At 44.8% G+C, this 24,611-nt stretch overlaps 1 protein-coding gene across 7 annotated transcripts in view; it reads right to left on the minus strand.

The window, feature by feature from the left end:
• PHF14 (PHD finger protein 14) overlaps nucleotides 1-24,611 on the minus strand; it is a 791,087-nt gene that overhangs the window by 701,995 nt on the left and 64,481 nt on the right. The window lies entirely within an intron of this gene.

Below are 24,611 nucleotides of genomic sequence, written 5' to 3' on the forward strand. Positions count from 1 at the left end.
GGAGGTCAACGGTGTTCATTTGCTTGTGCATGTGGCAACTGAAAGCCTTTAAGTTGAGCTTTTCTGAGGAAAAGAAGCTGATCGACTGGACATTTTTTTAGCCAGGCCACGAGTGCCCATATTGTGTTTCGTTCAATATGAGCAGGATTTGCCCAGTCTCGAGGAAACCGAAGATGATGCCATGGGTAAGAGAGGTGTCTATATTGAGAAAACAGCGTGTTGCAACTTAGCTCTTTTATTACATGTGCCGAGACCATGTATTTGCAGAATACATTTTTCAGAGATCAGTGGAGGACAGCTATGTTGTCTGTAGAGCAGATATAAAAGAAGGATCCATTTGGTGCATTGCAAGGAGAAGTTGAGCTCATTAACCTGGACCGGTCAAGGCTAATCATGTGCTCTTGATTTGTTAATCCTGGATGAAAATACCTCTTTTATGCACCTGTTTTTCTCCACTTTTATACATGTGCATTTCTACAAGCAGTGGGCTGCAAAAACAGCTGGCATTGGGGGTGATGATGGTTGTGTCATGAGATGCAGGGGGTCACAATTCAACACCACAAAGAGGATAAAAGGCTTTGGGTTTAAAAAACATAACTGGAGACAAAACAACTGGGCAGATGTACAAAATGAATACATTTCAAGGCGAACTGGATGCTACAATAAACATTGCTATAAACTGCCAGCTAGGACTGTACCATTCTAGTCAAGGAAAACTGGCTATCACAGTTCTTCTACAAAATCTAACTGGTTAAAATTTGAGTAATTAGGGTGCTGTGCCTTGTTTGCTATTCTTTCGCTATTATGTGGTCTTTGACAACAATGATTATACTAGACATACAGCAAATGCACATTAAAGACTGTCACCCAATTCATAGAATTGAATACATAACCCCTCTCTTTAGCTCTGGGCAATGCTTTGTTGGTTGAGTCCCTAAGGAGACTAAAGGAGTCATAGATCACTTGGTAGATTAGGACACTGTGTAAATGAAGACATCTTTCCCCCTCCATCTGACAGGCAAGTGATTCTTCTGTGGCAGTTGCCTTACCATGCTTCTGCAGTTGCCTTACCACGTTTCCACAGTAGCTGTTTAGAAGTAGGACTCTTCCTACTGGGGGCGTGGAGAGATAATACAGGCCTTATTGTTTATTTTGCCCCCATCCACTGATCTCTACGAGTTTAATGTGCAAAAAACATACATTGCAGAAGAAAGGCTTCGAGGTGGGGATTGACGGGCATCTGCATAGAAGAGGTGCCAAAACCCAATTGCTGACTGCCTGTTCTAAGCCATGCATCCATCCACCTCATCAATCTCCACACCTGCACATACGAAGTAACCTTGCCCACAAACTATTCATCGGACAATTACTTACCATATTTGGGTGGGCAATGCCCCATGCACAAGGTTATTAGCAGCTTACCAGTGCCCAGAGTCCAAAGATTCCAGTAAATTCAGTTCAGCAACGTGGAAGCATGCAAAAAGATACAACTTCGTATAGTAGCCTTCCCCCCAAACTCCTTTTATGTTACCATAAGTCTATGTCTGGCATTCCAACATATATAATCATATACTCCGGGCTACATGAGGCATTAGCAGGTGATACATTCTTACGCCAACTTGTGCATGTGTGGGACAAGTAAGCAGTTATGACACTGTAAAGACATTTTCTCTCAAGGGAAATCGTTACAATCTTATTTACATTGACCCAACTGAGAAAAAGAACATTTGAGTCAAAAGTATCCATATCGTGAACTGAATATCAATTCAAACACTTTATGATCTACCTTGTCACTTTTCCCAAGTTGCAATGTAAACAAACGAAAATCTTAAATTGCCTTCCAAAGATTACCAATTACGAGTGTGGATGCAGCTTATAATTCACACGGTACTCCCCGTCTCCAATTAATGCACACATAGGACATGTAACCTATGAAGGTCAGAGAATGAGATCGTAGAAAATATTCAAAATGTTCTTCTGCTTCCAAGGACCTAAATCCAAAACCTCATGCTCTGTACTTCCTCCAGTAATGTTACAAGCGGAAATAAAGCAGAGGTAATTTTCAAGACAGGATGCAATCAACGTGTCAGGTTTACTGGCATCTCAGCATGGTTTGCCCCTTTATAAAAAGCAAGTCAAAGGATCTTGCCGCAAAATGCGACTTTCCCAAGCGACAGACTAGGGAGTTAAGAAGAAAGTTTTGGAATTGATTTGGCACATGTACATGTTTACGTGCGCTCAGTGAATAGCAAATAAGCACTTGTTTAGACAAATCGAGGAGGCCTTGTAGTACAGATGTGCGCACTACCTGCACCATTATCTGAATTGCTGAGTACATTAAAATAATGATTGAAATATATTGTAATATTATAGAAATAAGCAGCAAAATCAGTAAATAATCAATAAGTAACTATTTGAATAGGAAAGTCTTCTAAAATATGGATCACCTCCAGAATCAAGGAGTACTTAAAGACAATTTTTGCATAGGAAATTAGTAATTCTGCAAATTAATCGTGAGGGGAAGCAAAAGTATAATTTCTTTAGCAAATCAGAACAGGAAAGCAATACGGATCAATTAACACCAAAGCACCAACCCCATTCTCTAACATTACCTCAACACCCTCTAGGCTAATGTCATCAGGAGATGTTGGAACAAATATGAAACATTTAACAATATGACTTTCTTCCAGGGAAGAGATCCAGTTAAGGCACGAATGAGAAAGATCACCGTGAGCAAAATAATACAGCAATCAAAATAAACTAATATGATCTCAGTTTGACTGCGTACTGAGGAGATTGTGGGGAGAGGATGTGCACAGGTAGGACGACAGGAGTGAGTGACAGATGTGGCATTCATCTAGTCTAAAAAGCGATTTTAAAAACAATGCTGCATAAATAAACACATTAATAAACACACTTCTGCACATCATAGGAAATTTATTTCAATTGCAACTATAAGGACAAAATATAAACCCGAAAAACATTCCTACTGAAACAGGCAGTCAATGCAGATGATACATGAGCGACCCACAGACATGCAAACATGCAGCCAATCATGGTAAAGTACATTCAGGAGTGATGCAAAGTAACCAACAGGCCACCATACGGCAGAGACAGCCACAAATAATGCTCTTTACCCAGTACTGAGGAGGGATTGTGGAGAGGCTGGTTACAGGTAGCCAAAGTAAAACAAAATTTATAGGGCCCACCCTACTTAACAGCAACCAAAATCAGTGCAGAAGTTACTGGAACCTCCATAGATAGCCTCTTTAGGTCTATCCAGGAGCAACAGTGAAATCATCTGAAGGCATGCACTAGATTGCAGGCACACAGAGTAAATGATTTCAAGAGTCTGCTTACAACTGATGAAAAGTAATCAACAGGCATACACATGAGAAATGCAAGTAGTGAGTCCTCTATAGAGGGGAGGGAAAGAGGATCAATCTGTGGGCATCTACTGGTTACAGGCAGACAGGGTACCATGATGTCAAATGGATGAGCGGTCCCACAAATAACGACTCAAAATTAAGGTGGACACAAAAATGTCTTAAGTAACAAGTGAATGAGGCTACGGCTAAATAACTAGCTTGTACAAATAGCATTAATTTCTTTGTCAATGAGAATAAATAAAACATTAAAAGAAATCACTGACTGCAAAGCAAATCACAAGTTTTCATTCACAATGTAAGCTAAGGGGCAGCATGTTAAATAGTTAAAAGGCAGTTCTAGAAAACAACCAGCCTCAATTGGTCACAGTTTTAGCAACCAAGGGCAAGAATTAATTTGAAAAACTGCTGGAGCAAGTTTTCTGTATGGCATACTCCCAGTGTTAAATACCACCTGATGTGTTACCAATCTTGGACTCCTCTTTTGCAATTATCTCTCCACAACCCTTCTTCACTGGGCAGGGTCATGTATTAATCTACAAGAGTTTCAATCTGCAAAAACATTATTGTAGGTAAGTAACTGGTTTCTTTTCCAGCATGAAATCTGTTCTACATTTACATGCTGTGCATAGATTCTATGGCACAACCGGAGGCCCAGATTATGGTTAAACTTTCTTCTTTAATTGTTCAGCCACCTCACATGTATCAAACAGAACATTAAACATCAAGGGCTTCAACTCCCACGAGTCCTTGCAAAAGTCACAAGGTCAGACAATCTGATACATCAGGCACCATATAATAACATCTCCAAGGAAAAGCACTTCTTTCATTCCTGCTCAGCAGCCACATAAGTGCTCTTCCTTAAAATGTATTTATACGTGTGTTTAGTGATGTCAGCATTTATACTGAATTGTTGGTTTTGGTTCAGGGTGCTCTGCTTGTGACCTCGTACATGTGTTCCTTAGGATTATGGAGATGGGAGAGGAGGCGCGTCCCTTGCACAGTCTGTCTCTTTACTCCCAACGTGCCTTGTGCAGAGGCCACCCGTCACTTCTTCTCCCCCCCCCCCCCTAGACTAGGGGAGCCTGTGGAATTGGCTGTTGTGGAGTCTCCCAGTGGGAAAGGGGCAACGGCATTGCAGCGCAGCTGGCATAGTTCGGTATCATGGACTCTGCTAGGGGCGTGGTTTCCAGGGAGACTCTCACACTCGGGGGGGGGGGAGAGAAGAGAGAGAGAGAGAGAAGAGAGAGAGAGAAGAGAGAGAAGAGAGAGAAGAGAGAGAAGAGAGAGAAGAGAGAGAAGAGAGAGAAGAGAGAGAAGAGAGAGAGAGAGAGAAGAGAGAGAAGAGAGAGAAGAGAGAGAAGAGAGAGAAGAGAGAGAAGAGAGAGAGAGAGAGAGAGAGTGTGTGTGTGTGTATATGTATATATATATATATATATATCTATCTCTCCAGAAGACTGTATGAATCCTGAATATAAATGGTAGGCACTCTGCAAAAGGGGAGTGTAGAAGAGATGAGCAGAGATCATTTAAACTTCTCTCTTAATGAGGAGTTTGTGGACACAGTAGACACCACCCTTCAGAGGGCCCTGGAGCAGGAAATTGTTTATGGTGGATGAGCAAGGCAGCATGAGCTCCCCTATAGGGAAAGTTATAAGTCCTTGGACACCCCTCAGACACTTTCAAAAGGGTAAAAATTGCATTCCTAAAACGCAACGCTATAGCCTCAGAGGATACTACAGACCCCAATCAACCTGGCATGACCACCATTGATAGAGCAGAGTCCTCCTTGTAAGGACCAGAATTATGGGAAAGATTATGGGGAACATGATCCACACAACTCGTAGACCCTGGAGAACAGAAAATGGTCTGAAGTGCCCCAGGTTGGAGTCACCTCTTAACGCAGCTGCAGTGGCACTCAAAGGCATGTGAAGTCCCAACAAGATCTACAACCCACATGCTGCGCAGTGGACTCCAGAAGATAAAGTGGCTTAGTATGTGGCTAATCAAGTTTGCAAATCCTCAGACAAGGTGGTTAAGGGCTACCTTAAGGCAGAGTGCCCATGCCCGTTTAGATGATAAGGCTACACTTACACTAGAGACTGATGACAAAATGGCCACTTTCATTGCCAAGTTCATGAAAGACCCTAAGAAGAGTATAATAGTACCTGGACCAACACAGCTCCAGAGGTTTCTTCCAAACCCGCACCCATGCTGAGGAGGAAGAGGCTCCTTCCATGGAGCTGCGAACCTCCTGGTTGGCCATTAGGTAAAGACTAGCCCCTTCCTCCCCACCAAAGGTAAAGGGGTGATTGGCTCTTTTTCTGCACCATATAGAGTTTTCACAACACCCGACAACCGTCACCAATCATTTTTTCACAGGAAGATAGGGGCATAATTTCTCTTCTCTTCCATTCTCCTCTCCACCAAGAAGTAACTGTCCTGTCCGTCCTGCAATCTGTTTCTGGTGGAAAAGAAAGACAAGAGTTTCCACCCAGTAATATATTTGAGAGAAGTCAACCAAAGGCTGGTGTACAGACACTTCAAAATGGAGTGTCTGCATCTCCTAATGGATATCCTGTTACCGAGACAACTAGATGATCAGGCTGGACCTCAAAGACCTTACTTCACCATCCCAATTGTTCCACCTCACTGCTGTTTCCTGCAGTTTGTGTGGAGCGGTCAAGAATACAAGTTTGAGGCACTCCCTTTCGATCTCTCCTCCGCTCCTTGGTTCTTTACCAAAAGTTATGAGACCAGAGGTAGAGTTCTTGCGATACAGGGGACTCTGGCTTATTTACCCACCTTTCTCAAGACCGGTTCATTCTGCATCAGCATGTACTCTTTGCCCAATCTCTTTTGACCAGTTTGGGGTTTATTATCAACAAACGGAAGTTCAATTCATTCCCCTCCCAATCGATGTGCTTCCTGGGTTTCATCATAGACTCAGTCAGGAAAATTTCAAAACTACAGCACAAGAAGCGTCCTTAAGACGCAAAGAGTTGAAACATGCACTTTGGAAGGAGCGGTTATCTCCGAGATATCTCACCAGGACTACCAGTTTATTGGCATCATCGATTCAGGTAATCTTCCCGGGTCCCCTGCACTACAGGGCACGTTGGTGTGTGAAGGCTGCACATCTCGAGAAAAAGTTGCCCTACACCACTTTGTTCCCAATCTTCACAGAAGCCAAGGTGGAAATGCAATGCTGGCTGGACCACATGATGTCTTCAACCTGAAGGACCGTCTTTGGGTCTGCTCTGAACGTGGTCAGAGTCCGATACCAGACTTTCAGGTGGAGGAGCAGACAGGAGGGACATTACCAAAGGGGGTGTGTGGTCGGTGCAGGAAAGTGTTACATATCAACTGTAAGCAGGAACGGTTGCAGTTCATTCTCTCACAAGAGGCATGGTGCCCTGGTCTATTCTGCTAAAGATGGACAACATTTTCAAGGTCCATTACATCAAGATTTTGGCAGAACTTGCTGAGTATTTTTTGCTATTTTTGCTGCAACAAGATCTCTGTCATGGTAGAGTACCTGCCAGGGAAACTCAACCACATGACAGACTGGCACTTAAGTCACCTGGCAGATTTCAGTGGATGGAAACTACATCCTGCTCTCTTCCACCTGATCATAGCAAGATGGAGTCCTTGTCATCAGCTTCCGCAGTCCTTCAGTTAGGGACCAGATGCTCTGGCACTAGCTATGGATGCATTTCTACAGGACTGGAGCCAGATAAGGGGTCATGCCACATCTGTTGGAGTATACACCTAAACAAGCAATTACAGAGCTGGAAAAATAATAATCAAAAAGACACTGACCTAGGCCAAAATGGTCCATTTTAGTCCACAAAATAGACACAGAGATGTATCTTGCAGCAGTTCAAGATGAGCACTGTTTTTGGGAGCAAATAGCAAGATTCAGTTACTATCTGCAATCGAGAGATAGTATACCCACATAAAGAACAAATGGAGAGTGAAGACTCCTACTGGGAGCTCTCAGATGACAGAGGTGGGGACACTTGAAAAGCAGAGCACCAATGGTTCCTTCACTGCTTGCGAAATCATCGCTGCGAAGAGCAAGGTGGAGTCTGAGATGGAGAAGAAATACCTGTGCCAGGATGTGGAAGCTTCTTTCCTTCCAAGTCTTATCTCAACAAACACATCAAGAAGGTTCACATGCTGCCCATGGGGGGCCATTATGGCAGACCTTGGCACAGCTCCTGCACCTGTCCTAGGCCCAACTCTTGGTCATGCCTTGGGCTGGCGTTTTAACCAACCCTGAGCTCAGCTCTGGGTCCACTCTGGGCCCCGTCTTCAGACCCCCACCCACCTCAGAAAATGTTTCTATTAGAGCCCTTTGGGTTTCAAACTGTGCAATCCGTATTTGCACTGTCACCTTGGTGGGGGGAGGGGGGGAGCTCATCAATCCAAAGGCACAATGGAAAGAGTCAAAATCAGAAGTGAGGTCCTCAGTTTATCTTTCACCGTCCTGCTCTTTTAGTGTTGTTTGCAATGTTTCTGTTATTCTTTATGGGACCACAATAGTCTAACATGACAAGACAGATGACTGGGACAATCATGGAATGCAACAACTCTACTGTGACCACCCTAGAGGACTCTCTACCGGACATCGGGATTTGTGTGCAGGACTGCACATCCCAGTTGTCAGAGCTGTGTGTGGTGCACACAGCTGGTCAGTGGGACCTGATCTGTAGTGTGACTATTTCTGCTGTTGCATTGTAACTTATTTCGCTAACATTCAGATTGGATATCTGTTACAAGGGTTGTCCATCACCAGTACTGTACAGCAAAAAAAAAAACATACATCACCATATGAACAGGCATGGAATAACTGAAGAGATCTGTCACACACAACTAGAATGTCCTATATCTCTACTATGACCATTTCCTTACATCTCACAGTGTCACTCCAATACGGGATGGTAATAATGAACAAGTGACTTACCTTCAGTAACCCCGTATCTGGTAGAGACAACATGTAGCAGCAGGTTCCTTACTTTTGAATTCTACCCAGGTGCAGAATGGAGCCAGAATATTTTTTCGGCAGCAGTACCCCTGTAAGCCAGTACGTCTCGTCGATTGGTTCAGCGACAGTTATCCACGCTGGAAATTACTTTGCGGTACCTATATAGGCACCACTGAGGCGCACTAACATCAGTTTCTTTTCACAGCTTTCCAAGCCAGAAACATGGAGCCATAAAGAACACAACCACTGGTGTGACAAGCTAGGGCCCTATAAGGGTCTCCCTAATCCCTAGAAATCTGTTTGTAGAGCAGGAAGGATTGATGGGTTGGTAAGGAATCTGCAGCTAGATATAGTCTCTTACCTTAGAATAGATACCAAAGCAATACCATCCCCAGAGGTGGGTCTGCGAACCAATTTCACACGAGAAAGTCCAGCAGGACCGAACTGGCAAAGTGCCCATCCCTACAGACCTGACTGTCCAGGCAGTAATGTTTAGTAAACGTGTGAAGAGAAACCCATGTTGCTGCCTGGCAGATGTCCAGGACCAGAACTCAGGTTGCTACGGCAGTGGTAGAAGCCTTAGCTCTGGTCGAATGAGCTTGCACGCCTTCAGGAGGTTGCTTTTTGGCCAGTGTGTAGCAGATCTTGATGCAGAGTATGACCCAATGAGAGATGATTTGCTTCTGCACAACCTTTCTTCGCACCCACATACTTTAAGAAGAGTTGGTCATTCTCCCAGAACTCATGGGTACGATCAAGATAGAATTGGGTCCAGGCAGTGGAGTCTCTCCTCTTCCTTAGACGGATGTAGGAGGGCGTAAAAAGTAGGCAGGGTTATTGATTGGCCGACATGAAAAGAGTGAGACCACTTTTGGCAGGGAAGAGGCCCATGTGCGAAGCACCAGTTTGTCAGGGTATATAGAGAGGTAAGACAGCTTAGACGACAAGGCTTGCAGCTCATTCAATCGATTGGGCAGATGTGATTCCCACCAGAAAGGTTATTTGAGGAACCAAAAAGGGTGGATCAGGCAACCGCAAGAAAGCAGAAAGGGTACATAAATAGCCTTCAATAGCATCCAAAGCAGAGCCCTGCTAGGCATGGGGAAGACTGAAGATGTATAACCTCAGAAAGAGGGTCAGGAAGGGGATCAACAGACCTTTCAGTGCACCATGCCACAAACGTCTTATAACAGCAGTTGAACACTGTTTTGGTGGAGGAATCCCTTGACAGCCAAAATGATGTTACAGACTTCGGGAGGAAGGTCAAAAGCTGTCAACTGCCGCCACTCAATCTCCACGCAAGGAGGAGGAGAGTGGACAGGTTTGGGTGAAGAACTCTCCCCTGCTGCTATAGCAGAAGATGTCCCGAAGGGGCAGTCTGATCAGATGATCAATGGCTCGCTCAGTAGCTCAGAATACCATACTCTCCATGCCAAGTTTGGAGCCACAAAGATGACTTGGAAATGGTCATTCCTGTTCTTCTTGGAAACTCTGGGCAAGAGTGGTAAGGGCAGAGAGGCATTTAAGTGGCAAGGGCCACCTTGGAAATTCTAGTGAACAAAACTGCTAACATTGTGCGTTCTAGGAGGAGACGAACAGATCTAACCACAGCTCCCGGACCTGCTGAAAGAGACCTTGTGCCACCTCCGGGTGGAGATGCTACTCATGATCCCCTAGGCATCTTCAGCCGAGTTTGTCTGCTCTGTCATTCAGAGAGACCACCAGGTTTTGAATCACCAAAGATTTGCCTTGCTGTTCCAGCCATGTCCAGAGGCGCAGAGCCTCTTAAAGAGTCCACAAAACCACACCACCCTGTAAGTTGCAATACCACATGGCGGTGATGTTTGCCGTGAACACCTGCACTAGCCTTCCCTTGATGGAGAGCAGAAAAGTTTTCAATGCAAGTCAGACTGCTCAGAGCTCCAGCAGTTTGATGTGGAGTTTGGATTTCACCAGAGACCAGGGTCCTCTCATCACCTCTCCCAGATGGCCGCCCCATCCCAGGAGTGACGCATCTATCACCAGATCTGGAAGGGGAAGGGAGAGGGATCTGCCTTTGACCCAATTGTGGTTTGTTAACCGCCACTGCAGATCTTTGCATTTCCCTCCAGGATCTGGATCATGTTGGAGAAATTACCCTGATGCTGCGCCCACTGAAACATCAGGGCCCACCGCAGAGCATGCATATGCCATCTGGCATGTTTCACAAGCAGGATGCAATGATCCCAACAGAGTCAGTCTCACTGGAATCCAGGATAGAGGCTCAAACATTGGTATCATAGCCTGGATATCCTAGACTCGCAGCTCGGGAGAATAGGGCCTTAACTACACCGTGTCCAGAACAGCTCTGAGGAACGGGAGAGTCTGAGAGAGAGTCAGGTGCGACTTCGGTATGCTGATAGCGATTCCCAGCGAATGCAGGAGGTTCACCATAGTCTGGAAGCGGAAGACGACACACTGGGGCAAGCCTACCTTCACCAGCCAGTCAGCGAGATAGGGAAAGAAGGAACTCCTGATCTTTGCAGATGAGCTGCAACCACCACCATCACCTTGGTGAACCGCCAAGGGACGCTGGTAAAGCCAAAAAGAAGCACGATGAAATGAAAGCGCTCGCGGCCTGCCGCAAGTAATGTCTGTGGGCCGGCAGGACAGGATGTGGAAATAAGTGTCCTGGAAGTCCAATGCTACCATCCAGTCTCCTAGGTCCAGGGCAGACAAGATCTAAGCCAACTTGAGCATTTTGAATTTCTCCTTCTTGGTGGAAGAGATTGGATCCTGAGGGGCCCACTTGGCCTTGAACGACTATTAGTTGGGCAGGAGTAGTTCCAGCTCCTGGAAAATCAGGGAGGCATGGAGGAGGCCCAGGCATAGGTTCTGAGGAATGAGGCCTAGTGTGCTGGCACTCCCTTGTCGCATCGGCTGACGGACAAGGAGAAGACGGAGACAGCTTTGACTTCTTACTGTTCTTCTTGTGCCTCGACTTACCTGATTGTCCTGAGGACATGGAATGGGACGAAAATGACTTGGGGCTCCAAAACCAGTCCTGGGACCTTCCCATCGACCGGGACGTTGACCTGAGAGGAGTCACATGCCAGGCCATTATCAGCTTAAGGGACTGCTCTCTCAAAGCCTTTGGATGCATGGCCCAGCAATTAGAGCTAGACTGCGGGTCGTGGTTTCGCCATAAACACCACAGACAGAGGAGGTGGGGATCTGTTACCAACATCAGCCAGTGACAGGCTCCGCAGGGCTTAAAACCAGTCTTGCATGAAAAATCTTCAAAACACCAGAAGGTGAACCTCAAAAATGAACAACCAAATGTCGAAAAAGTCTAGTCAAAAAATGACTGCGGGGTAGCCGTTCCCTCCGATCACTGGTTGGACTGGAAAGAAAAGAACTGACATCAGTGTGCCTGGTGACAGATGCAGACCGATCGGCACCAACTACCAGCGCATAGGGGTAGTGCCCACAAAAAGTCTTCCGTATCCAGGTTGAGGCATGGGGAGAATTCACAGGTAAGGAATCTGCAGCTAGAAATCTCTATCAGATAATGCCCATTCCAACTGATCCCACCACTTCTCCTCTCTCCCGCCAGTTCAGGTCCACAGCTATACACAAACTCTAGTATTGGACAACCCTGTATAGTAACTATCTGAGCAGATTATAATCATAAGAAATGCCATAAAGTAACCTACAGAGCTGTTCAAAGTTACCAGCAGACAGAAACACAAAGGGATTGGGACGGTCCTGTGTACACTCTCCCTAAACTTAAACAAAAATATACAAGGTACACGGTTACGATAAGGGACCGTCCGTCACCAATTCAGAGGGGTATGTGTCTACAGACATCTCGGAAGGTCAGGAGCAAATACTCTCCCAAGTCACCATTCGGTGACATGCTTCATCAAAGGGCAGTACTCCACGTCAGACGTGCACTGCAATGCCTGACGGGCCCCTAAGGGGCTCTTTACTGGAGATCTTTTGATTAGAACAGCTGGAATGTGTTTGAAGTGAAGAGGCCCAGAATAAGTGAAATTAAAATCAACTACAGGTTCGGAGGAAAATATTAGGTATAATGTCCAAATATTCCTCTATAGGATGAGCCAGGAACGGAATCTCAGGGTTCCCCAGCTGATATCTCCTGAAGTGGGGTAGCCTAAACCTCTGTGAGACGCGTTATCTACATAACAGGGTTAACGGTAAACATGTTTCTCGCCCTGTTAGTCCCTACGGATATGTGGCGATCCTTCAGGACCTAAACAAACCTAGCCTCTCTAAGAAAGTAGAAAGGGCTCAAGTCAAAAAATGATATCTGACTAGTGAGTTGGAGAGAACTTGCCCCTTAATGATGTTGACCCTCCTACTGTTAGGATGGGCCGCTTGGGAATTCATGGATGCTACTACTTTCTTGCAGCAAGATTTTGTGCTTCTGGGAGTAGCGTTGGCAGTCAACTACAGGGAGTGCAGAATTATTAGGCAAATGAGTATTTTGACCACATCATCCTCTTTATGCATGTTGTCTTACTCCAAGCTGTATAGGCTCGAAAGCCTACTACAAATTAAGCATATTAGGTGATGTGCATCTCTGTAATGAGAAGGGGTGTGGTCTAATGACATCAACACCCTATATCAGGTGTGCATAATTATTAGGCAACTTCCTTTCCTTTGGCAAAATGAGTCAAAAGAAGGACTTGACAGGCTCCGAAAAGTCAAAAATAGTGAGATATCTTGCAGAGGGATGCAGCACTCTTAAAATTGCAAAGCTTCTGAAGCGTGATCATCGAACAATCAAGCGTTTCATTCAAAATAGTCAACAGGGTCGCAAGAAGCGTGTGGAAAAACCAAGGTGCAAAATAACTGCCCATGAACTGAGAAAAGTCAAGCGTGCAGCTGCCACGATGCCACTTGCCACCAGTTTGGCCATATTTCAGAGCTGCAACATCACTGGAGTGCCCAAAAGCACAAGGTGTGCAATACTCAGAGACATGGCCAAGGTAAGAAAGGCTGAAAGACGACCACCACTGAACAAGACACACAAGCTGAAACGTCAAGACTGGGCCAAGAAATATCTCAAGACTGATTTTTCTAAGGTTTTATGGGCTGATGAAATGAGAGTGAGTCTTGATGGGCCAGATGGATGGGCCCGTGGCTGGATTGGTAAAGGGCAGAGAGCTCCAGTCCGACTCAGACGCCAGCAAGGTGGAGGTGGAGTACTGGTTTGGGCTGGTATCATCAAAGATGAGCTTGTGGGGCCTTTTCGGGTTGAGGATGGAGTCAAGCTCAACTCCCAGTCCTACTGCCAGTTCCTGGAAGACACCTTCTTCAAGCAGTGGTACAGGAAGAAGTCTGCATCCTTCAAGAAAAAACATGATTTTCATACAGGACAATGCTCCATCACACGCGTCCAAGTAATCCACAGCGTGGCTGGCAAGAAAGGGTATAAAAGAAGGAAATCTAATGACATGGCCTCCTTGTTCACCTGATCTGAACCCCATTGAGAACCTGTGGTCCATCATCAAATGTGAGATTTACAAGGAGGGAAAACAGTACACCTCTCTGAACAGTGTCTGGGAGGCTGTGGTTGCTGCTGCACGCAATGTTGATGGTGAACAGATCAAAACACTGACAGAATCCATGGATGGCAGGCTTTTGAGTGTCCTTGCAAAGAAAGGTGGCTATATTGGTCACTGATTTGTTTTTGTTTTGTTTTTGAATGTCAGAAATGTATATTTGTGAATGTTGAGATGTTATATTGGTTTCACTGGTAATAATAAATAATTGAAATGGGTATATATATTTTTTTTGTTAAGTTGCCTAATAATTATGCACAGTAATAGTCACCTGCACACACAGATATCCCCCTAACATAGCTAAAACTAAAAACAAACTAAAAACTACTTCCAAAAATATTCAGCTTTGATATTAATGAGTTTTTTGGGTTCATTGAGAACATGGTTGTTGTTCAATAATAAAATTAATCCTCAAAAATACAACTTGCCTAATAATTCTGCACTCCCTGTAGACCTTCCCATCACCCATGAACCCAGAAGTTACCAGCATACATAAAACTATAAAACTGCTCATCAGTCTCTCACACTTCAACATCCACTACACTGCTACACACTAAGTCACATAACACAGTAACTGCACCTTGATGGTCCTCAAACGCAACTTTGAAACACTTCCCACACAGGACCAAAACAAGGACAACAGCCATATATATCTCGAGATATATACAGCAATCGTTTGTTTTTTTCTATGGTGTCGGCACATGTGGAACTCCAGTTTGGCTTGGTACAGCCGTACGATAAGTAGGTTCTCATCGCTGTGCATAATATATATATATATATATATATATATATATATGGAAAATGTCACTTACCCAGTGTACATCTGTTCGTGGCATTAGTCGCTGCAGATTCACATGCTGTGCACATCCCGCCATCTGGTGTTGGGCTGTGAGTGTTACAAGTTGTTTTTCTTCGAAGAAGTCTTTTCGAGTCACGAGACCGAGGGACTCCTCCCATTTCGACTCCATTGCGCATGGGCGTCGACTCCATCTTAGATTGTTTTCCCCGCAGAGGGTGAGGTAGGAGTTGTGTATGCTAGTAATAGTGCCCATGCAATGGAGTGAATGCGTCTGTACATAATGAAGTTTAAAGTAATATATTTACAAATGTACAAATGTTTAAGATCTACTTCTGAACGGCTACAGGCTCCCGGGGAGGCGGGTGGGCGCATGTGAATCTGCAGCGACTAATGCCACGAACAGATGTACACTGGGTAAGTGACATTTTCAGTTCAATGGCATCTGTCGCTGTAGATACACATGTTGTGCATAGACTAGTAAGCAGTTATCTCCCCAAAAGCGGTGGTTCAGCCTGTAGGAGTTGAAGTAGTTTGAATGAAAATGTCACTTACCCAGTGTACATCTGTTCGTGGCATCAGTCGCTGAAGATTCACATGTTGTGCATAGCCCGCCATCTGGTGTTGGGTCGGAGTGTTACAAGTTGTTTTTCTTCGAAGAAGTCTTTCGAGTCACGGGACCGAGTGACTCCTCCTTTTGTCTCCATTGCGCATGGGCGTCGACTCCATCTTCGATTGTTTTCCCCGCAGAGGGTGAGGTAGGAGTTGTGTTGTAGTAATAGTGCCCATGCAATGGAGTGACTAAGTATGTACCTATTTAAGGTTTAAATATTATATTTACAAATGTACAAAGCTTAAGCTAACTTCCGAACTGCTACAGGCTCCCGGGGAGGCGGGTGGGCACATGTGAATCTTCAGCGACTGATGCCACGAACAGATGTACACTGGGTAAGTGACATTTTCAGTTCAATGGCATCTGTCGCTGTAGATACACATGTTGTGCATAGACTAGTAAGCAGTTATCTCCCCAAAAGCGGTGGCTCAGCTAGTAGGAGTGGAAGTAGTTTGAAATAAGGTTCTTAACACGGCTTGACCTACTGTGGCTTGTTGTGCGGATAGCACGTCTACACAGTAGTGCTTGGTGAACGTGTGAGGCGTAGACCATGTGGCTGCCTTACATATTTCGTGCATTGGAATATTTCCTAGAAAGGCCATGGTGACACCTTTCTTTCTGGTTGAGTGTGCCCTTGGTGTAATGGGCAGCTGTCGTTTTGCTTTAAGGTAGCAGATTTGGATGCACTTAACTATCCATCTGGCTATACCTTGTTTTGATATTGGGTTTCCTGCATGAGGTTTTTGGAATGCAATAAATAGCTGTTTAGTTTTTCTGATGTTCTTTGTTCTGTCAATGTAGTACATTAATGCTCTTTTGACATCTAATGTATGTAGTGCCCTCTCAGCTACGGAATCTGGCTGTGGGAAGAATACTGGTAGTTCTACCGTTTGATTTAGGTGGAATGGTGAAATAACCTTCGGTAAAAATTTAGGATTAGTCCTTAGGACTACCTTATTTTTGTGTAGTTGGATAAAAGGTTCTTGTATTGTAAACGCCTGAATTTCACTTACTCTTCTTAGAGATGTGATGGCGATGAGAAATGCAACTTTCCAGGTTAGGAATTGTATTTCGCAAGAATGCATAGGTTCAAAGGGTGGACCCATGAGTCTTGTTAAGACGATGTTGAGGTTCCATGAAGGAACGGGTGGTGTCCTTGGTGGTATAATTCTTTTGAGGCCTTCCATAAACGCTTTAATGACAGGTATCCTAAATAGTGAAGTTGAATGGGTAATCTGCAGGTATGCAGATATTGCTGCGAGGTGTATTTTAATGGAAGAGAAGGCCAGGTTCGATTTTTGTAAGTGTAGTAAGTAGCCCACTACGTCCTTTGGAGATGCGTGTAATGGTTGAATTTGATTCTGATGGCAGTAGCAAACAAACCTTTTCCATTTGCTTGCATAGCAGTGTCTAGTGGATGGTCTTCTAGCTTGCTTTATGACTTCCATACATTCTTGTGTGAGGTTTAAGTGTCCGAATTCTAGGATTTCAGGAGCCAGATTGCTAGATTCAGCGATGCTGGGTTTGGATGCCTGATCTGTTGTTTGTGTTGTGTTAACAGATCTGGCCTGTTGGGCAACTTGACGTGGGGTACTACTGATAGGTCTAGCAGTGTTGTGTACCAAGGTTGCCTTGCCCATGTTGGTGCTATCAGTATGAGTTTGAGTTTGTTTTGACTCAATTTGTTTACTAGATATGGAAGGAGAGGGAGAGGGGGGAAAGCGTACGCAAATATCCCTGACCAGTTCATCCATAGGGCATTGCCTTGAGACTGCCTGTGTGGGTATCTGGATGCGAAGTTTTGGCATTTTGCGTTCTCCTTTGTTGCAAATAAGTCTATTTGAGGTGTTCCCCAAAGTTTGAAGTAAGTGTTTAGAATTTGGGGGTGAATTTCCCATTCGTGGACCTGTTGGTGATCTCGAGAGAGATTGTCTGCAAGTTGATTCTGGATCCCTGGAATAAACTGTGCTATTAGGCGAACGTGGTTGTGAATTGCCCATCGCCATATCTTTTGTGCTAGAAGGCTCAGCTGCGTTGAGTGTGTCCCCCCCTGTTTGTTTAGATAATACATTGTTGTCATGTTGTCTGTTTTGACAAGAATGTACTTGTGAGTTATGATTGGTTGGAATACTTTTAGTGCTTGAAAAACTGCTAGCAGTTCCAGGTGATTTATGTGCAGTTTTGTTTGATGTACGTCCCATTGTCCTTGTATGCTGTGTTGATCGAGGTGTGCTCCCCACCCCGTCATGGAAGCATCTGTCGTTATTACGTATTGTGGCAGTGGGTCTTGAAAAGGCCGCCCTTGGTTTAAATTTATACTGTTCCACCATTGAAGCGAGATGTATGTTTGGCGGTCTATCAACACCAGATCTAGAAGTTGACCATGTGCCTGTGACCACTGTGATGCTAGGCACTGTTGTAAGGACCGCATGTGCAACCTTGCGTTTGTGACAATGGCTATGCATGAGGACATCATGCCTAGGAGTTTCATTACAAATTTGACCTGTATCTTTAGGTTTGGATACATGGCTTGTATGACATTTTGGAATGTTTGGACTCTTTGTGGACTTGGAGTGGCAATTCCTTTTACTGTGTTGATTGTTGCTCCTAGGTATTGCTGTATTTGACACGGCAGAAGGAGTGACTTTGAGTAATTGATTGAGAAACCTAGTTTGTGTAGGGTTTCTATGACGTAATTTGTGTGTTGTGAACACTGTTTTTGCGTGTTGGTTTTGATTAACCAATCGTCTAGGTACGGGAACACATGTATTTGCTGCCTTCTGATATGTGCAGCTACTACTGCTAGACATTTTGTAAAAACTCTTGGCGCAGTTGTTATTCCTAATGGCAACACTTTGAATTGGTAATGTATCCCTTGGAATACAAACCTTAGGTACTTCCTGTGTGAAGGATGTATTGGTATATGGAAATATGCATCCTTTAGATCCAGTGTTGTCATGTAGTCTTGTTGTTTGAGCAGTGGGATTGCTTCTTGTAATGTAACCATGTGAAAATGGTCTGATTTGATGTATGTATTTAATATTCTGAGATCTAGTATAGGTCTTAGAGTTTTGTCTTTTTTGGGTATCAGAAAGTACAGTGAGTAAACTCCTGTGTTTAGTTCTTGTTTTGGTACTAATTCTATTGCTTCTTTTTGGAGCAATGCTTGAACTTCTAATCCTAGAAGATTTATATGTTGTTTCGACATACTGTGTGTTTTCGGTGGGACTGTTGGAGGGAATTCGCAAAATTCTATGCAATAACCATGCTGGATAATTGCTAGTACCCAAGTATCTGTTGTTATCTCCTCCCAATGTTTGTAAAATTGGCTTAATCTTCCCCCCACAGGTGTTATGTGATGGGGATGTGTGACTTGTGAGTCACTGCTTATTTTGAGGACTTTTGGGGCTTTGGAATTTCCCTCTACTTCTTTGGAATTGTCCCCCTCTATATTGCCCCCGAAAACTTCCCCGCTGATATTGGCTTTGGTAAGTGGGCCTTGTTTGTGATGTTGTGGTTTCTGTAGGTTGTCCTCGAAACCCTCCCCTAAAAGGTGTTTTGCGAAAGGTGCCTCTGCTCTGCGGGGAGTAGAGTGCGCCCATGGCTTTTGCCGTATCAGTGTCTTTCTTGAGTTTCTCAATAGCAGTGTCGACTTCCGGCCCAAACAACTGCTGTTCATTAAATGGCATATTTAGCACGGCTTGTTGAATTTCCGGCTTGAAACCTGACGTGCGGAGCCATGCGTGCCTTCTTATTGTTATTGCAGTATTTACTGTCCTTGCAGCCGTATTTGCTGCATCCATTGAAGACCGTATCTGATTATTAGAGATACTTCGTCCCTCTTCCACCACTTGTTGTGCTCTTTTTTGGAACTCCTTGGGTAAGTGTTCTATCAAATGTTGCATCTCATCCCAGTGAGCTCTGTCATATCTTGCCAAAAGCGCTTGTGAATTGGCAATGCGCCATTGGTTTGCTGCTTGTGCTGCAACCCTTTTGCCCGCAGCATCAAATTTGCGACTCTCTTTGTCTGGAGGTGGTGCGTCTCCCGAGGTATGAGAGTTTGCTCTCTTACGAGCTGCCCGACAACTACCGAGTCTGGAGTTAACTGCGTTGTAATATAAACAGGATCTGTTGGCGGTGGCTTGTACTTTTTCTCCACCCTTGGAGTTATGGCTCGGCCTTTAACAGGATCCTGAAAGATTTGTTTTGAATGTTTTAGCATTCCTGGGAGCATAGGTAGTCTTTGGTACTGGCTATGAGTGGAGGTTAGCGTGTTAAACAAGAAGTCATCCTCAATTGGTTCTGAATGCAAGGTGACGTTATGGAAAGCAGCTGCCCTTGCGATCACCTGTGTGTAAGATGTACTGTCCTCAGGAGGGGACGGCCTGGTAGGGTACGAGTCTGGGCTGTTGTCCGATACTGGAGCATCGTAAAGGTCCCATGCATCGGGATCATCTTGACTCATGGCAGTATGAGTCGGGGAGTGCATCAGTGGAGGAGTTGCTACTGGTGATGTGTGCACTGATGGTGGTGGAGAAGGTGGTGGAGTTGTTTTCTTTGCCACCTTTGCCTGTGGCTCCTTGTCCTTTTCGTGAAAGGCAAGTTTTCTTTTTGTTTTAATTGGAGGAAGAGTGGTTATCTTCCCTGTGTCTTGATGAATGTGGAGCCTCCTTTGAGTATAGTCTGGCTCTACAGCTTGAAGTTCCTCTCCAAATCTATGTTTTTTCATTTGTGAGGCTAATCCTTGTTCCTCTGTAAAGGAACCAGTTCTCGGCTCCGAGGCTGGATGTTTCGGAACCGAAACTTTTTTGTAGGTCTTTTTAGGCTCCGAAGAAACCTTTGTAATTTTCGGCTTGGTGGTGTCTCGGTGCCGAATTTGTTCGGTGCCGCTGTCACGGTGCCGAAATTTCTCAGAGCCGATGTCTCGGGTCCGAGATTGCTGTGTGGCGGTATCTCGACCGGAGTCGGATGACTTCGACACTAGCGTGCCCTTTTTCGGTGCCTTGGCTCGGTCACCGCTTTTTTGGGTTAAGCCATGGCCTGTTGGCGGTGGCGTCCCCTGGGCTCTTGTTGACTTCTCGTGAGTCTTATGTTTCGATGTCTTACTCATGGTTTTCGGCGTTTCTTCGGCCTCGAGCTCTTCCGAGTCCGATTCGTGGATAGAGAAAGATTCCTCTTCTTCCTCGAAACGCTCTTGTTCTGTCGGCGCCGACGCCATCTGCAGTCTTCTGGCTCTTCGGTCTCTTAACGTCTTTCTGGACCGAAACGCTCGACAGGCCTCACAAGTATCTTCCTTGTGCTCTGGGGACAGGCACAAGTTACAGACCAGATGCTGATCCGTATACGGATACTTGTTATGGCATTTTGGACAGAAGCGGAATGGGGTCCATTCCATCAGCCTTGAATTCACACGTGGCCGGGCCGACCAGGCCCCGACGGGGGATCGAAAAAACCCCGAAGGGCCACCGGAACTCTTCTAAATTCGGTGTCGATCTGTTGTAACTAACCCGATACCGAACGCAAACAATACCGACGTTTTTTCCGAGATTCTAACTAACTTTCCGACCCGAAACACGGAGCGAAAAGGAACACGTCCGAACCCGATGGCGCAAAAAAAACAATCTAAGATGGAGTCGACGCCCATGCGCAATGGAGTCGAAATGGGAGGAGTCCCGCGGTCTCGTGACTCGAAAAGACTTCTTCGAAGAAAAACAACTTGTAACACTCCGAGCCCAACACCAGATGGCGGGATGTGCACAGCATGTGTATCTGCAGCTACACATGCCATCGAACATATATATATATATATATATATATATATATATATATATATAGTATTAGCACGCTACTCAGAGCCTAGTTAGTGGTCAGTCAGTTGGTTATTGGGGTTAGTGTGCATGCTGAGTGGGGGCTTGTTTCATTAGATGTGATTATTAGAGGGGCTACATGAGAGACAATTACTAGCAGGAGTTAATATTGTTATGGGTTCAAAAGAGCTTTACGGCAGATAGGCATGAGATTTTTAGAGTAAATTGTGTACAGATGAGGAAGGCAGAAGGTAGGTAGACGTAGAAAGAAGCAGAGGTCGATTTAAAAAACACAAGTGATTGGAAGGTCAAGTTTTTCATGCAGGAGTTTAAGGAATTTTTTAAATGCAATTTGTAGAATCAAACCTGTTAAAAGAAATAGTTACATTTATATTCTACATCACATTAAATACTATACTATTTGTGGAAATGGCCTTTCTGCAGGGTCACCCCCAAACCTTTTGCCTTCCTCCTTCTCTTTTTCTGACCTCATTTTTGGTGGCTTTAGGACTCTGCGCACTTTACCACTGTTAATCAGTGCTAAAGTGCATATGCTCTCTCCCTAAAACATGGGGACATTGGCTCACACCCAATTGGCATATTTAATTTACTTGTAAGTCCCAAGCAAAGTGCACTACATGTGCCCAGGGCCTGTAAATTAAATACTACTAGTGGTCCTGCAGCACTGGTTGTGCCACCCTCATATGTAGCCCTTAACCATGTCTCTGGCCTGCCACTGCAAGGCTTGTGTGTGCAGTTTCACTGCCACTTCGACTTGGCATTGAAAAGTAATTGCCAAGCCTTCAGCTCCCCTTTTTCTAAATATAGGTCACCCCTAAGGTAGGCCCTAAGTAACCCATAGAGCAGAGTGCTATGTAGGTAAAAGGCAGGGCATGAACATATGTGTTCTATATGTCCTGGTAGTGTAAAACTCCTAAATTCATTTTACACTGCTGTGAGGCTTACTCCTTTCATAGGATAGCATTAAGGCTACCCTCACATACTGTTTGAGTGGTAGATTCTGATTTGAAAGAAGTTGCCAGGTCATATTTAGTATGGCCAGAATGGTAACAGAAAATCCTGCTTATTGGTGAAGTTGGATTTAATATTACTATCTATTCTAGAAATGCCACATTTAGAAAGTAAGCATTTCTATGCACTTAAATCCTTCTGTGCATTTCAATCCACATCTGGCTAGGTTAGTTGACAGCTCCCTTGTGCATTTCACTCAGACAAACCCAAACACAGGACGCTCAGTCACACCTGCAAACATCTGCATACTGAATGGGTCTTCCCGGTCAGGCAAGGTGGAGGGCCTGACACTTGCATGTCAAAGGACATTAGCCTGCCCTCACACACTGAACTGCCAAACCCCCTACTGGGACCATGGCAGACAGAATGGAACTGAACGGGGACCTTGTGAACTTCTAAGCCACACCTTGAAGTCACCCCAACTTCAAAGGCACATTTGGGTATTTAAACAGGCCCTCTGACCCTACTAACTCAGACACTTCTTGGCAAGATACCTACTGGGAAAGGAACTCTGAACCAGAACTCGCTAAGAGAAGCTGCCTGGCTGCCCAAAGGCCTCACATGACTGCTTTGCTGAAAAGGACTGCTGCCTTGCTATTGCTCTGCTGCCTTGCTGCCCTCTGGCTCTGCTGAGAAGTGCTCTCCAAGGGTTTGGATTGAGCTTGCCTCCTCTTTCCTAAGGTCTCAGGGCCAAAAAGACTTCATCCCGGCAAAGAACTCTTTGTACGGCGAATAATAGATGCAGAGCCTGCCGGAATCGACGCACAGCTTGCACTGCGGTGAGAAAATCACTGCACGCTGAACCTGAACGATGCAGCCCAGCTCCCCGAATGGAGATCGACACAGTGCCAGTGTTGCGACCGGAACTTCGACGCACAGCCCACTGGATCAATGCACTGTCACGCCGGAACAACGCAGCCCAACTTCCTGCGAAGAGGAATCGATGCAGCACCTGCAATGCGAAAGAAATTTCCCAGAATCGCCCACCAGATCGACGCAGCTCCGGTGACTTCATCCCAGGATTTCCCCACATCGTCCCTGGGGCGTCCAAATACCCTGCAATCCCAACAGGATCCAAGTCCGCATGCCGGAAATCGACGCAAGGCCCTTGCTGTGTGGAAAATATCGACGTATCGTCTGTGTGCGCCCGAAGAAACACACCTCCCAGTTTTCCACACATCCCCTCCTCTGCGGTCACTTGCGGATAATTTAGACGCAAACCAGGTACTTTGTGCTTACAAGAGACACTTATTGCTTTTAAGAATTTAAGACTCTTTTTTTTATAATTTTCTAAAATGATATTTCAACGTGTACTTATCAAATCTTGATCGTTTTGACCTGCATTTAATCAGATAAATATTCTATATTTTTCTAAACCTGTGCGATGTATTTTTGTGGTGTTTATACTGGGTTATTGCATTATGTATTGCACAAATACTTTACACATTGCCTTCTAAGTTAAGCCTGAATGCTCAGTGCCAAGCTACCAGAGGGTGGGCACAGGATAATTTGGTTTGTGTGTGACTTACCCTGACTAGAGTGAGGGTCCTTGCTTGAACAGGGGATAACTTGACTACCAACCAAAGACCACATCTGTAGCAATTATAAAGTATTGGAGTTTATGCATATCATGTGCACCATAAACAAAATATTTTACTATATGTTTGTAAACATACATCAACTTGAAAATATAACAAGGCACAATTAATATAGACACATTGCAATAACCATTAGTATATTCAGTGCTAGGTTTGTCACTCATTCAATGCCTGCCTTGGAATCCGAAGAGCAACTGAAAAGAACAGACACCATGTCCAGCAGAATGGATGTGTCTGTGGCCATCTTCTCCTTCTATGATCCATCTTGCCTCGTAGTACACATGTTATACAGTGCAGTGTGTGACACATTTTGGCAAGCACTTCAGTGGCCCAGTATAGTAGGGGTAGTAACAGCAATATAAATGCTTTAATACAATGCAATGCAATACAACACATGTAGGTGAACACAATAAAATCAATCATGGTTTCAAACAATCCTCTTCAGATGCATGCAATTGGCACATTGCTGCCCCTAAGAGGCCACACTGCAGACAGGGGTACAACTTGCTCCATTACTTGGAGGAACAAAGCATTAAAATACACTGATTATTTAAAAAGAAAAAAAACACTGTAGGCCTCATTGTGAGTTCCATTCTGTCGGTAATTCCTTATTCTCCGTGTTGAACCCAGAATACCCATAAATTCGGCACAGCCAGGGTTAACACTATTTACGTTTCAGTTACCCATGTGAGAGCAGCGTTAACAGGGATTCTCAAGTGAACCATCAGAAAGAGACATTTCAGATGGAATTAGTAATTCAAAATTGGACTGCCTGGTAAATCCTCATACTCTCCAGCAGTTTCCCCTGAGATTATGGCT

Source organism: Pleurodeles waltl, chromosome 10 (assembly GCF_031143425.1).
Source record: "Pleurodeles waltl isolate 20211129_DDA chromosome 10, aPleWal1.hap1.20221129, whole genome shotgun sequence".
NCBI classification, from domain to species: Eukaryota; Metazoa; Chordata; class Amphibia; order Caudata; family Salamandridae; genus Pleurodeles; species Pleurodeles waltl.